Source organism: Suncus etruscus, chromosome 6, assembly GCF_024139225.1.
Source record: "Suncus etruscus isolate mSunEtr1 chromosome 6, mSunEtr1.pri.cur, whole genome shotgun sequence".
In the NCBI taxonomy this organism is placed as follows: domain Eukaryota; kingdom Metazoa; phylum Chordata; class Mammalia; order Eulipotyphla; family Soricidae; genus Suncus; species Suncus etruscus.
The window spans coordinates 42,255,205-42,269,481 of NC_064853.1; the positions used below are offsets into that span (position 1 = coordinate 42,255,205).

At 42.9% G+C, this 14,277-nt stretch overlaps 1 long non-coding RNA gene across 1 annotated transcript; it reads left to right on the forward strand.

Moving 5' to 3' along the window:
• The first annotated feature begins 4,201 nt into the window (after positions 1–4,201).
• LOC126011442 (uncharacterized) lies at positions 4,202–6,943 on the forward strand. Its single transcript, XR_007496753.1, has 2 exons — positions 4,202–4,286; positions 6,851–6,943. It is a non-coding gene; the product is annotated as an uncharacterized LOC126011442 (long non-coding RNA).
• The last annotated feature ends 7,334 nt before the right edge of the window (positions 6,944–14,277 follow it).

Here is a 14,277-nt window from a genome sequence, read left to right on the forward strand (position 1 = left end):
CTAATATTTAAAAAATGCATTCTCTCAAGAGACCACAGTATATTTAATGTATCTTACAAGCTCTTACTGGCTCACAGTTTTTTAGTGAAACTGTAATACTCTGCTTAGCACACTAAACTACCAACCCCACCACTCTTTAGATGTTATATACCACTAATACAAATAGGACTGGGAAACTGTAATGTTACGCCTGTGCAATTTTAATAAGTGGCATATTATGGCAGTTAAAATTTAGATATACTTGGCTTTTCTTGGGGAAGCCACTGAGTAGTGGCAGAATGTTTTCTGGTGTTCGTGGAGTGGACTGCAATTATGCACTATTAAAAGTAGTGGCCTGCTACATAACTGCGTTTAGCCAGCATTTCTGCAGTGCGTAACTGTGAGGAACGTAGTACCGCAAATGGCAATGGACATTAGGACCCGGATGTAGTATTCCTGCTTGCTCCAAGATTCTCATTGCCGACTGCATACAGGTAGGTAACAAGCAATATAATCTAACTTGGTGACTTGCTATGTACTTTTACTCCGTGGGCATTCTGACATCACACTTCTGACAATGAAATTACAGTGCAGCACCTAACAACTATGGTAAAGTTAGTTTATCAAAACTGGGTTTGGGTTATAGAGTTGTAATTTGTCAGGCAGAATTCAGTACTGTTACAGTTCTCAGCTAAAAAGTGCAAACTTCATTCCTTTATATATTGGACTCAGTTGTGTGGTTTCAAGTTGCATTATAATGGCAGATAACATGGAACATCAGTGGTGTTGGGGGGGGGGAACCAAACCATATTTGAGAATTAGAGTATCTTGACACTGGACTATATGTATAGCATGGAAATCTCGTAGCATACTGACCTGCCCACAGAGCAGCAATTTTAATCAGTAATTTTAGAATGCAAATGTAATTTTTTTCTGTAGGTTGAGTGAAAGACTATTATAAAAGTACGACCTTTTTGTAATGTGATTTTTAAAAAATGGACTCCATGGGAACAGAACATCCTTTGTTTACTACCTTGGGCTTATGTGGGACTCTAATATGAGTAGTACAAGTTATGTGACTTGTCTGAATATTCTAAACCTGGGGAAACTGGTATGGCATGTTGACCTTACCTGCAGCTTACATTGAGAATGAATTTCCCAGTCATAAGAATTTTTTTTTTTCTTAAAGGTGATCACAATTGTTCAAATTAGCCTTGATTTCGGTTCCATTGGTTTTAGAGATGTGATGTTACAATAGGTCTTAAGATAGTTACTAAGAAATGTATAGACTTTTATAGTACCTTTTGTTAAGGAGTCAATAAAGCTTTGCATTAATTGTTGTTCCAGACCCCAATTCAACTTGATTTCTGAATTGGTTTGTTTCTAGCATGCATGAAAAACTGCTTTCATGTATAAATGCCTTTTACTCTTAACTGGAGATTTTGGTTAACTTTGCATAAATGCTGGTGAAAATGCTTCATGGCTGAGAATTTCTTCATTGTATTAAAATAAATGGCTTGCTTATTGGCAGGCAGTTCTTAAGGTATGGGGACAAATTAATACTTAAAAGATATAGTCCACTTAAACAAGTCTTGTTCTGGATAGTGAAGAGCAACTGTTTACTAGTTTAGTCTTTTTTTTTGTTTTGTTTTTGGGCCACACCCGGCAGTGCTCAGGGGTCACTCCTGGCTGTCTGCTCAGAAATAGCTCCTGGTAGGCACGGGGGACTATATGGGACACCGGGATTCGAACCAACCACCTTTGGTCCTGGATCGGCTGGCTTGCAAGGCAAACGCCTCTGTGCAATCTCTCCGGGCCCTAGTTTAGTCTTAATAACATGGTGAAGATAAAACATGTTTGGTGACAGACGTCACTAAATTGGCATATAACACAAATGGTTTCCTGTGCATAATTTATTAAATCGGTGGCCAACTGTGCTACCGTGATTTAGTGATGAGTATTTAGAAATAAAAACCCAGGTTAATGTCTAGGGAAACAAATTTGAGGAACTTGAATATGAAATTTAGGGACATCGTTGGCGTGGGGTTAATTTTGCTTTATTCTGCTTCAAGATAAGTAGATATTTGCACTTTGAAATGAGAAACCTGTGACTTAAGTCAATTTTTAGTAGCTTTAATTTGTGTGTAGCTACAATTTCTGATATTACAGAAGAGGGTTTAAAAATCATTTTAGGTGAAAGCTGTGAATAAATGGGTTTCAGTAATAACACTAAACTGAGGTGCTTGCATTGTATTTCATACTCTTTGCACTTAAAAGCCCAAATTATTCTTTATGAGAATTGTCTGAGGTTCAGAGGTGTGATGTCAGAATGCATTTCGTGCTGTTAGGCCCTTGGAACAGATAACCGGTGCTTTCTGAAAGAACAGAAATGCAATGCTCTTCAAATAAGATTGGAAACCTACAAGAATGCATAATCTCACTTCCCCAGTAGAGAGATGTGTGACTAGTTTTGGACTTCTAACCTTAATGGGGGTTGTGCATGCCTCTTACTGTTAATCATTGTCAGCTGCAGTGACAAGATCTACAGTCCTGCATCTACTGCCTTTCCCAGGATTTTAGACAGGTTTTAGAAAGCTGGGGTGTATGTTCTGGGCCTTCATATGGTTTGGCTTTAGCTGATAATGTTTCAGTGCTCTTTAAGCTAGTGCAGTTCTCAAATGGCTGCTATTAGAATTCAAGAATTCAAGAGGATTTGACTGCTTCTATCATCTGTCATTGCTGCTAGATAATGATTGGCAATTTTTAAGATTCGACTGTGGAATTTCCACAGTTGTTGGTAAATCAACCATGAAAATGTTGCTTTTGATCACCAGTGCTGAAAAGATTTTCTTTGGGGGGTGAAAAAGGGACTGAATGTAGATTAGGATAATCTGGGGGATGGGTAAAGAATGCAAAACGATATAGTATCCCTTATGGATGGTACATGTGCAACAGGAAACACTATCTATACACTCTTGGCAGTAATTGATAGTTAGGAAGAAGAGAAAACCTGGAATTTGATTTAAGGCTGATTTTTCTGGTCTTCTGTGCATTGTGGCCCTGCCAGGCATTAAAGAGTGAAAGTGGGTGTTTTCTCCCTCAGAAAAACCTGGGTTCCTTGCTGACCTAATAAGGCATAGCTTCTTTACCTTAACTTAAAAACTCAGAAGGGAGTGAATGAAAGAAATAGGGTTACTGAATAACAACTGCAGTGTTTGTGTACTGTGGAATGGGGAGAGTACTCATGGAGGACTCCTACAAAGGTGGTCAGTCTGCCTGGAACGAAGACATACTTGAATGGGGAGCAGGTTATGTGCTTTTCTATGAAAATAGCCTTAGGTTAAAACTCACTGGGGAAAGGTGAACGTTGACACATACCTTCACATAAGGGATAGTATATTTTGGATTGCAGTCAACCTTTATTGTGCTCAGACTGGTGAAAATAGTAGTTAGGCTTTTGTATTTAAAAGAAGAGTTTCGTTTTATTTTAATTTAGGTGTCTTAATCTAAGTGTAATTTTAGATTATCTCTTTCCCCCCATGAAGTTTCTTCTTATTTTTTTTATGCTGTAACTTGCCCCTAATCTTTGTCTCTGGGATTTTACTCTTAAGTTTTTTTTTTTTTAGATAACTAGCATTTTCAAACTTAATGTCCTTGTATTTTTATATTAACTTTTTCTTATTATTCTTTAGGTGAGAATAATTGATGTTGGCTGATGGAGTACTCATTCACTTGAGGTAAGTTTCCTTAGAGCTTTTTTTTTTTGTGGGGGGTTGTCACACCTAGCAGTGGTCAGAGGTTACACTTGCCTAATGCTCAGAAATCGATCCTTGCAGGGACCAGTTGGGATGCCAGGATCTGAACCACCCATGCAAGGCAAACGCCCTACCTTCCACTCTTATCTCTCCAGCCCATAACTAAGAGTGGGTTGGAGTGATAGCACAGTGGTAGGGCTTTGTTTGTTTGTTTTTGGGCCACACCTGTTGATGTTGATGCTCAGGGCCTACTCCTGTCTCTGTTTAAAATTGCTCCTGACAGGAGGGCTATACGGGATCGAACCACTGAAGTCCTAGGCTAGCACTACCTGTAGCACCACCGCTCTGCCCCCAGTTATTTTTAATGGGAAGTGTTTGTCAGAAGACATGCAGTGCCCATAATCAAGCTCAGCTCAGCTGCTTTTGCAATGTAGGTACCTTAATTGTATCTTCTGATTTTATATGATAGGTGGATATTTATTCTTGACATCATACAGCATGAGCCATTCAAGAAGGAAGGTCACCGCTAATATAGATTGTGAAAGTGTGTAGGTAAGTAGAGTTGATTTACTTATTTATTTATTTTCGTTTTTGGGTCACCCAGCTGCACTCAGGGCATTACTCCTGGCTCTGCACTCAGAAATTGCTCCTGGCAGACTTTGGGGTACCATATGGGATGCCGAGATTTGAATCACTGTTCTGCATGCAAGTTTGCCCTACCTCTACGCTATCTTTCTGGTCCCAGCAGGGGTCTCAAACTCAATTTACCTGGGGGCCGCAGGAGGCAAAGTTGGGGTGATCCTTGAGTGCAGAGTCAGTAGTAAGCCTTGAACATTGGGGGGTGTGACCCAAACAACTAAAACAACACAACAAAAAAAGATTCCTTTAAGGCAGGGCCACAAAATAATGTACGGAGGGCCGCAAACGGCCTGCAGTCTGTGAGTTCGAGACCCCTGCACTAGGGGATTTTTTTTTTTTTTTTTTTTGGTTTTTTGGGCCATACCCAGCGGTACTCAGGGGTTACTCCTGGCTGTCTGCTCAGAAATAGCACCTGGCAGGCATGGGGGACCATATGGGACACCGGGATTCGAACCAACCACCTTTGGTTCTGGACTGGCTGCTTGCAAGGCAAACACCACTGTGCTATCTCTCCGGGCCCGCCATTTTCTTATTTAAATGACATTTAAAAATGGTCACAATCACTTTTGAAACAATGGAAATAGGAATGCTATATGGCTTAAACCAGTGGTCCTCAAACTGGCTCATGGGCCGCATATTGTATTTGTATCTGTTTTGTTTCTTCATTGCAAAATAAGATATATGCAGTGTGCATAAAAATTTGTTCATAAGTTTTGTTTTTACTATAGTCAGACCCTCCAATGGTCTGAGGAACAGTGAACTGGCCCCCTGTTTAAAAAGTTTGAGGACCCCTGGAAACCGAGTGAGAAGGTGCCAGTTAGGTTTTCTGGTTTTTTTTTGTTTTTGTTTTTGTTGTTTTTTTGCTTTTGTATACACATGGCAGTTCTTTGGCCACTATTCCCTGCACTGTCCTGAGGGGAGGGGCATGCAGTTGCTGGGAATAGAAAATGCTCTTGAGTATTGTCTACTTGACTCTTGTGGAGTGTTTACTAGACCTCTTTCTTGCAATAGTGTTGATTACTCGTGAAACTATTTGGCCTTTTTCACTTTTAGTTTTTTTTTTTTTTTTTTTTTTTTTTGGTTTTTGGGCCACACCCGGTGACGCTCAGGGGTTACTCCTGGCTATGCGCTCAGAAGTCGCTCCTGTCACTCCTGGCTTGGGGGACCATATGGGACGCCGGGGGATCGAACCGCGGTCCGTCCTAGGCTAGCGCTAGCAAGGCAGACACCTTACCTCTAGCGCCACTGCCCTGCCCCTAGTTTTGTTTTTTTGAGACATACTTCTACTCAGCTATGTTGACTTAACTCCAGATTCTGCACAGGAGTCATTGTGTGATGTTGGGAATCAAAATGGAATCAGCTGTAATTGTCTTAAGTTCCATAAGGTTTCTTTTGTTTTTTGGTTTTTGAGTCACACCTGGCAGTGATCAGGGGCTACTACTGGCTCTATGCTCAGAAATTGCTCCAGGCAGGCTTGGGGACCATCTGGGATGCCAAGATTTGAACCACCGACCTTCTGCATGAAAGGCAAACCTCCATGCTCTCTCTCCAGGTCCTCTCCCCCCTTTTAAGGGCCAGGTAGTCTGTGTATCTGTGTATGAGTTCTACCTGTTGTCCTCTACTGGCTTTAAGTAATCTGTCATGCAGATTCGTTTTCAGTCAGGTAATTTTACATATTTGATCCCAATTAGTTGAGGGAGGTGATGTAATTTTTTTTAGAGGGATCATACGTGGGCTATACACCAAGGTTTATTTCTGGCTCTGCACTTGGGTCTTTACTGACAGGCTCAGGAGGGGTCCATATGAGGTGCCAGGGCTTGGACCTAGTTGGCCATTTAGCAAGGGAGCCACCCTCCTTTTCTGTACTATATGGTTCTGATGTCGTTTGTTTTTGATACTTTACTATTTAAAAGGATTTGATATTTAAGTATATTTTTTGGGGGGGGGGGTCACACCTGGCAGTGCTCAGGGGTTACTCCTGGCTCTATGCTCAGAAATCGCCCCTGGCAGGCACAGGGGACCATATGGGATGCCGGGATTCGAACCACTGTCCTTCTGCATGAAAGGCAAAACGTCTTACCTCCATGCTATCTCTCCGGCCCCTTTTACTTATTTATTTATTTATTTATTTTTTGTAAGTTTATATTCTTATATGCACTTAACAAAATCCACCAGTTATCAATGAGTTAGAGAGCTATTCACCTCTGGGTAAATAAAAAAAGTCCTGCGCCGGTGAGAAAGCTGAGTGGCCTGAGATTACATATAGCTTTGGATGCAGGAACTTCAGGTTCAGACCCTGACACATCCCAGGGTGACTCCAGAGCACCAAGCCTGAGCACCTCCCTCAGGGATTGAACCTAGGCTTCTTGTATGCAAAACATGTGCCTTCAGCCCTTTGGGCTCTTTACCCCTAAAATAACTTATTTGAAAACAATATGACTTCTGTTTTTGAAGTAATTGTGTTTTTTAATTGGCAGGATCAGGTGAACTGTCCACAGCAAACCAGTGAGGAAGAGGATTAAGAGGAATGAACAACTTAATTTGTCTTTAATAAAGACATTCTAAAACCAGATGGATGTTTCGTTTTAGTTCTGTATCCTAAGTAGTTCTCTAATCAACTAGAATTTTTCTTATGTGCTGCCATCTTGTCCTACCTAAAGATTTTTTTTTTGTTTGTTTGTTTTTGGGTCACACCCTGCGGTGCTCAGGGGTTACTCCTGGCTGTCTGCTCAGAAATAGCTTCTGGCAGGCACGGGGGGTGGGGTGGGGGACATATGGGACAACGGGATTCGAACCGACCACCTTTGTTCCTGGATCAGCTGCCTGCAAGGCAAAAAACACCACTGTGCTCTCTCTCTCCGGGCCCACCTAAGGATTTCTTTAGTGGTCAAAGCAGCTGACTACAGGGGGGGTGCTTATGTGGAGTTTTGGTCCATTTTTGCACCAAGTGCTTTAACATTTGTTCCAGTGTTCACTGGTGGTCACTGGTAATTCACACATGCAACTGGAACTTAGGGACTGTTTTCTGAAAGTGGTGTTCAGTGGTGCTAATGTGTTGAAATTCTTGAGAGCTGGGAGCTGCTACTACATGAGTAAGAAGTTTGCCTCCAAAATCATGCAGTTGGTGTCGAGTGCAACAGACACTTGTTTTGATTAATTAGCACCATATAGTCTCTCTAAGCACCAGAATGCAGCTTCAAAAAATTTTGAGGTCAGGCTAGTAGGCTACATCCATAGTTGCACACGGTCCATCCATAGAACCAACAGGTGCTTTTGAGACCCCACTTTTTTTTTTTTTTTGGGTCACACCCGGCAGTGCTCGGGTTCCTCCTGGCTCTATGCTCAGAAATCGCTCCTGGCAGGGGCAGGGGGGGGGACCATATGGGACACCGAGATTTGAACCTCGGACCTTCTGCAGGAAAGGCAAACGCCTTACCTCCATGCTATCTCTCCGACCCCTGAGACAAAACTCCTAGCAGAGTACTGGCCCCTACACACCCAGAATAAGGAGGATACTGGGATTTATAGTGGTTTTTGCACTTACTTGCACGTGGTAAACTTGACTAGGATCCCTATGTTCTGTCAGTAATAATCCCTGAACACAGCTGGTTGTGATCTTATACCCCTAAAATTTGATGACCAGGTTGTACTTTTGGGGTTAGGGATTATACATGTTAAATACCTTGAGGTAATTAAACTGACAGTAAACTCAAATCAGGAATAGGGTTTGTGATCAAATCACAGTTGGCTACATGCAAGGCAAGCACACTTGCCTTATTCTGGGTAGAGATTCAGACACTAGGTTTGGGCCACATCTCCACTATTATCTGGGTTTGACATTTGTAGATAACAAAATACATTGAAATGAAATGCAGAGCTAGTTGTAGGGGATGACAGGATCACATTGCTTTTATTAGCTAAAATAGCATCAGTTTAGAGCCATTTATTTGAACAGTCAAGTTATTACTTGAGTTATCACTGCTTCCCAACAGGTGAGCAAGGCAAACACTGCTGTGCTATCTCTCTGGGCCGTCCCAATTATAATAAGGAATTAACACTGAACTACAGCTTATCACATGGTTTTTTTTTTGTTTTTGTTTTGGTTTTTGGGCCACACCCGGCTTTGCTCAGGGGATACTCCTGGCTGTCTGCTCAGAAATAGCTCCTGGCAGGCACGGGGGACCATATGGGACACCGGGATTCGAACCAACCACCTTTGGTCCTGGATTGGCTGCTTGCAAGGCAAACGCTGCTGTGCTATCTCTCCGGGCCCATCACATGGTATTTTTATGCCTTGTATTAGGCACCATCTCCTCTCACTGGGTATGTATATAGCTCTGGTCCCCTTGTATTTAACGTATTTTCCTGTGCATTAGACGACTTTTGAAACAACCGAAAATCGGGGGTCGTCTTATACGCGGAGTATATCCCGAAAAATGTTTCAATATGCTGCTAAATGAAAATTATCTGAATAATGCCACAAAAGTCGATTCAACACCAATCACTGCAAGGCTGCTCGGACCGCCTCTCTAACTCAGCCAATCCAAGCAGGCTTTTTATGCATGAAAATTAGACTAGACAACGTCTGGACCCGAATCTATACTGTAAAAAGCCTGCTTGCCTGCTCGGGGTGTTTGCCTTGCAATCAGCCGATCCAGGACCGAAGGTGGTTGGGTCCAGTTCCGGTGTCCCATGTGGTCCCCCGTGCCTGCCAGGAGCTATTTCTGAGTAGACGGCCAGGAGTAACCCCTGAGCAACGCCAGGTGTGGCCCAAAAACAAAACCAAGCGTGCTCAGATTGGCCAGAGTCATAGAGGAAGTAAGTCTATTTCAGTATAACCTTTGGACCTTTGCTTGTTGTGATTGGCTCACTGTGGTACATACAGTTGCAGCACAGGGACGTCTGATACAGCAAATATAGGCCTAAACCTAAGTTTTAACTGCAAAATTAGGGGGTCATCTTATACGCCGGAAAATATGGTAGGTGACTGGTATCCTCTAAGCATTGCTCGGATGTTTTTGGGGCTCAATACTGGAGAGACCCTCTACCCTCCGAATGTAAGCAATAATGGCTTGAGTCATAGAGGCCCCAATGGTCTGAAGTGCATGCTTTATATGTGAGTTTCCTGGGTTTACTGTGTCTTCTCATACCCTGAGCTGAGTGATTTGTGATGCAGGCAGCATCACAAGCACTGCTGGGGTGACCCAGTAGATGGAAAGCAGAGGGCCACAGATCGTGGTTAGGGCACTTGCCTTGGGTGTTTCCAACTTGGGTTCAATCCCTGCATTCCATATGGTCCCATGAGCCTGCCAAGGTACCGCTGAGCACAGCTGGGTATGGCCCAAAAAAGTGGTAGTTCATGGAGCTGGAGCGATGGCACAAGAAGTAAGGCATTTGTGCGTACTAGCTTAGGACAGACTGCAGTTTCAGTTCCTGGACGATCCATGTAGTCCCCCAAGCCAGAAGCGATTTGAGTGCATAGCCAGGAGTAGCCCAGAGCATCAATGGGTGTGGCCCCCCAAGGAAAGAAGTAGTTCATTCTGTCCAAGATGGAAGTTATTCATGTTTCATCACCAGAGGTCAGATGAGATAGTAGGTAAGGCGCTTGTCTTGCATACATCTAAGTTGAGTTTGGCTTGTGGCATCTCACATGGTCTCTTGACCAGTTCCAGGAGTGATCCCTGAATGTGGAGCCAGGAATAAACCTTAAGTATAGCCAGGTGAAATAAAAGCCAAAATAATTTCAAAAAAGGAAAATTAATAAGTGAGTTAGCAAAGTAAAGTAAATGAAATAATGGTTTTCTAGCTATGGTATCAGACAACAAGCTGTAATTGTTAAGGGAAATGCTGGAGACTGCCACAGTGTCCAATGTTGAGTTTCCCAGGCCAAAGGGAGACAACGCTCAGTGGGTTCTGATTGAGAGATGAACCAAGTACACAAGCAAGAACTCCACGTCCTGGATCCAATAAAACGCTTTATTTTTATTTTGGTTTTTGGGTCACACCAGAAGCGCTCAGGTTCTTCCTGGCTCTGTGTTCAGAAATAGCTCCTGGCAGGCTCGGGACCATATGGGATGTGGGGATTTGAACCCCTGCATGCAAGGCAAATGCCCTACGTCAAGGCAAATGCCTTACGTCCATGGTATCTCTCTGGCCCCTCCTAGGAGCGATTTCTGAGCACAGCCAGGAGTAAGCCCTTAGCGCTGCTGAGTGTGGTACCTTCTCCCAAAGAAAGAACTTACTTTCCAGGCTGGAGAGTTATCATGGAGGTAGGGCATTTGCCTTTCATGAAGAAGGTGGTTCGAATCCTGGCATCCCGTATGGTCCCCTGAGCCTGCCAGGAGCGATTTTTGAGCGCACAGTCAGAAGTAACCCCTGATCGCTGCGGTTGGGTGTGACCCAAAAACCAAACCAAACAAACAAAAAAATACAGATGGATGGAGCTTTAACAATGCCCAAGTCATAGTCATAGTGATACCTAACCCTTTATGTGTTCATCTGCCTTAGTACCCCTCCTGGCCAAGTCTTTTTTTTTTTTTTTTTTCTTTCAGTTTTTGGGTCACACCCGGCAATGCTCAGGGGTTACTCCTGGCTCCGTGCTCAGAAATAGCTCCTGGCAGGCTCAGGGGACCATATGGGATGCCGGGATTTGAACCATAGCCCTGCATGCAAGGGAAACTCCCTACCTCCATGCTATCTCTCTGCCCCCCCCGGCCACGATTTTGCTTTAATAAATCCTGCTTTTTATCTATGGTATTTTTGAAATATTTTTCTCCCTGTGAAGAAAACAATTTAATATTTAGGGGCCATACACACACACACATAGTTTTTATTCCTTATTGGCTACAAAATGCAAAGGGTTACTCTTGGCAGTGCTTGTGTGTGGAGAATCATTTGGGATGCTGGGAATGGGAACACATTTGTTCACATACAAGGCAAGAACCCTAGACACACTGCTGTCTCCAGCCCCATGGAATTCATGTTGGGAGGCCACACCCAGCAGCACCCCGGCATTACTACTGGGTTTGTGCTGAGAAATCACTTTTGGCAGGCTTTGGGGACCATATGGGATGCTGGGGATCAAAACCAGGTCAGCCATGTATAAAGCAAGTATCCTATCTGCTGTGCTATCCCTCTTGCCCCTGAAAAAAAATTTTTGGGGGGCGGGGGGCAACACCTGCACCATTCATGGATTACTCCTGACTCACTCTGCTCAGAAATGGCTCCTGGCAGGCTTGGGGGACCATATGGGATGGTGGGGATTGAACCCAGGTGCATCCCTGGTTTGCCACAAACACCCTACACTGCTATTGCTCCAGTGTCCCCCTTTTTTTGGGAGGGAAATAGTACATCCAACTGTGTAGGTAAGTCCCAGTTTGGTGCTCAACCCTAGTGCTTGGGGGACCAGATGGTGCTAAAGATAGAACCCAGGACTATGATATGCAGAGTATATACCAATCATCTGAGCTGTCTCTTACCTAAGTAGTTTATTATTTTCTTTTGGTTTTTGGGTCATACCTGGCAGCACTCGGGTTCCTCCTGGCTCTGTGCTCAGAAATCGCTCCTAGCAGGCTCAGGGGACCATATGGGATGCTGGGATTTGAACCAATATCCTTCTGTATGCAAGGCAAGTGCACTACCTCTATGCTATCTCTCCGGCCCCCTAAGTAGTTAATATTACCCCATCTTAGGTTCCTCAATTATCTTAATATTCAGTGCGACAAGTTAAGTCTTTTTGTGGGACTGGCAGGCCCTCAGAGTGATCTTTGGCGATTGTGAAATTCACCTGCATTTCTGGTGGGTACCTGTGCTATCTCTCCGGCCCTGACTTCCTTGTTTTTGTTGGCTCATGTGAACAGATGTACATATGTATTATACTCAAGTATGTCAACTATGTGATACATTTTCTTTGAATCTTTTTTTTGTGTTAAAATAATTTAATTTTCCCTGTACATCTGTTCACATGAGCCAACAAAAACAAGGAAGTCAGGGCCGGAGAGATAGCACAGCAGCATTTGCCTTGCCCAGGACCTAAGGTGGTTCGAATCCTGGAATCCCGAAATCCCGTATGGTCTCCGGGCCTGCCAGGAGCTATTTCTGAGCAGATAGCCAGGAGTAACCCCTGAGCACCGCCGGGTGTAGCACAAAAAACCAAAAACCAAAAATACCCAAAAAAAACAAACAAGGAAGTCATACTTTACAATAGTAACCTGTTCTGAGATAATCACGTTAGTTAGGATGGCAAAAGTAGAATTTAATCACTAATGAAATGTTTAAAATATATATTAAACAAAAAATTTTTACAAGATAAAAAATAATCTTCCACAAATGCATTAAATCGCAGATCACAAAAATTTTTTTTTGTTTGTTTTTTGGGCCACACCCGGCTGTGCTCAGGGGTTACTCCTGGCTGTCTGCTCAGAAACAGCTCCTGGCAGGCACGGGGGACCATGTGGGACACCGGGATTCGAACCAACCACCTTTGGTCCTGGATCGGCTGCTTGCAAGGCAAACGCTGTTGTGCTATCTCTCCGGGCCCAGATCACAAAAATTTTAACACTTTTTCAGTTCAGTATTTGGTTTTAGAATCTAGAGACAAATAACAAACATGTTGGCAGAATTTCTATTTTTACGTTTCTTTCTTGCTCCGAGTACTTGCTACACTGGTTAAAGATCATTGTTCTCTGAGTATGAGTTGTTCAGATGTTAATTCCAACACTGGATTTTTTCTGGTTTTATTTAGGAATCTAACTTTTCAGAAAATTAAGTAAAAACTTTATAGTTAAGGGCTGGATAGTACAGTAAGTTATAGGAATTTGCCTTGGGCTCAATCCCCAGCAGTGCATATGGTCACCTGAATGCTCTGCACTCTGAGCAAGTCCCAACACTGAAGAGTTAGCCCATGAGCCCCACTTCAGTTGGGCAAAATAGTCTTTGGGGGGATTTGGGGTCACATCTGATGGCTATCAGGGGAGATGCTGGCTCTGTGCTCGGAAATCCCGGCAGGCTCTGGGGACCATATGGGATGCTAGGGATCGAACCTGGGTCAGCAACGTGCAAGGCAAATGCCCTCCCCACTATCACCCCAGCCCCATTTTGGGGGCTGACAAAATACAAAGTAGATATTTTTAAGTCACTCAGCTATTGTGCCACAAGAAACTTTGGGGCTGAAGTGAAAGAGGTGCATGCACAAGTATTTTTATATACTCCTCTTCTTCCCTCCCTTTTATTTCCCAAATAAACTTCTTTTATTTGCAGCAATGACAAGGTTTATTTTAATGTTTAAAGTGAGGTTTGGTTTACAGAAAAAGAAATACAAAAGGTTCAGATATCCAGAATCTCATTTTTTAGATGAGAATACAAAACTCTACTGTACAAATTACTCAATATACTGACAAAGATTAAAATATAATAACACTATTTATAGATCTGAGGCACTCTCATATGGGGTCATAAATGTGTACGACCCTAGTAGAAAACAATTTGCTATTATCAGTGAAAATAAAAATGAAGGGCCCGGAGAGATAGCACAGCGGTGTTTGCCTTGCAAGCAGCCGAACCAGAACCAAAGGTGGTTGGTTCGAATCCCGGTGTCCCATATGGTCCCCCATGCCTGCCAGGTGCTATTTCTGAGCAGACAGCCAGGAGTGACCCCTGAGCACCGCCAGGTGTGGCCCAAAAACCAAAAAAAAGAAAAAAAAAGAAAAAAAAAGAAAAGAAAAATGAACATACCATCTGACCTAGTAATTACCCTTTATATTTTTCTTATAGTAACTATATAGTACAAATGAAATGCAGCATTACTCATAACATGATTATAAGGAAGGCAAATGTCAGTAAGATTGCGCAAAGTCAAACATTACTAGTTGTGAGAAAAAAGTTAAATTCTATACATTGTATAGTA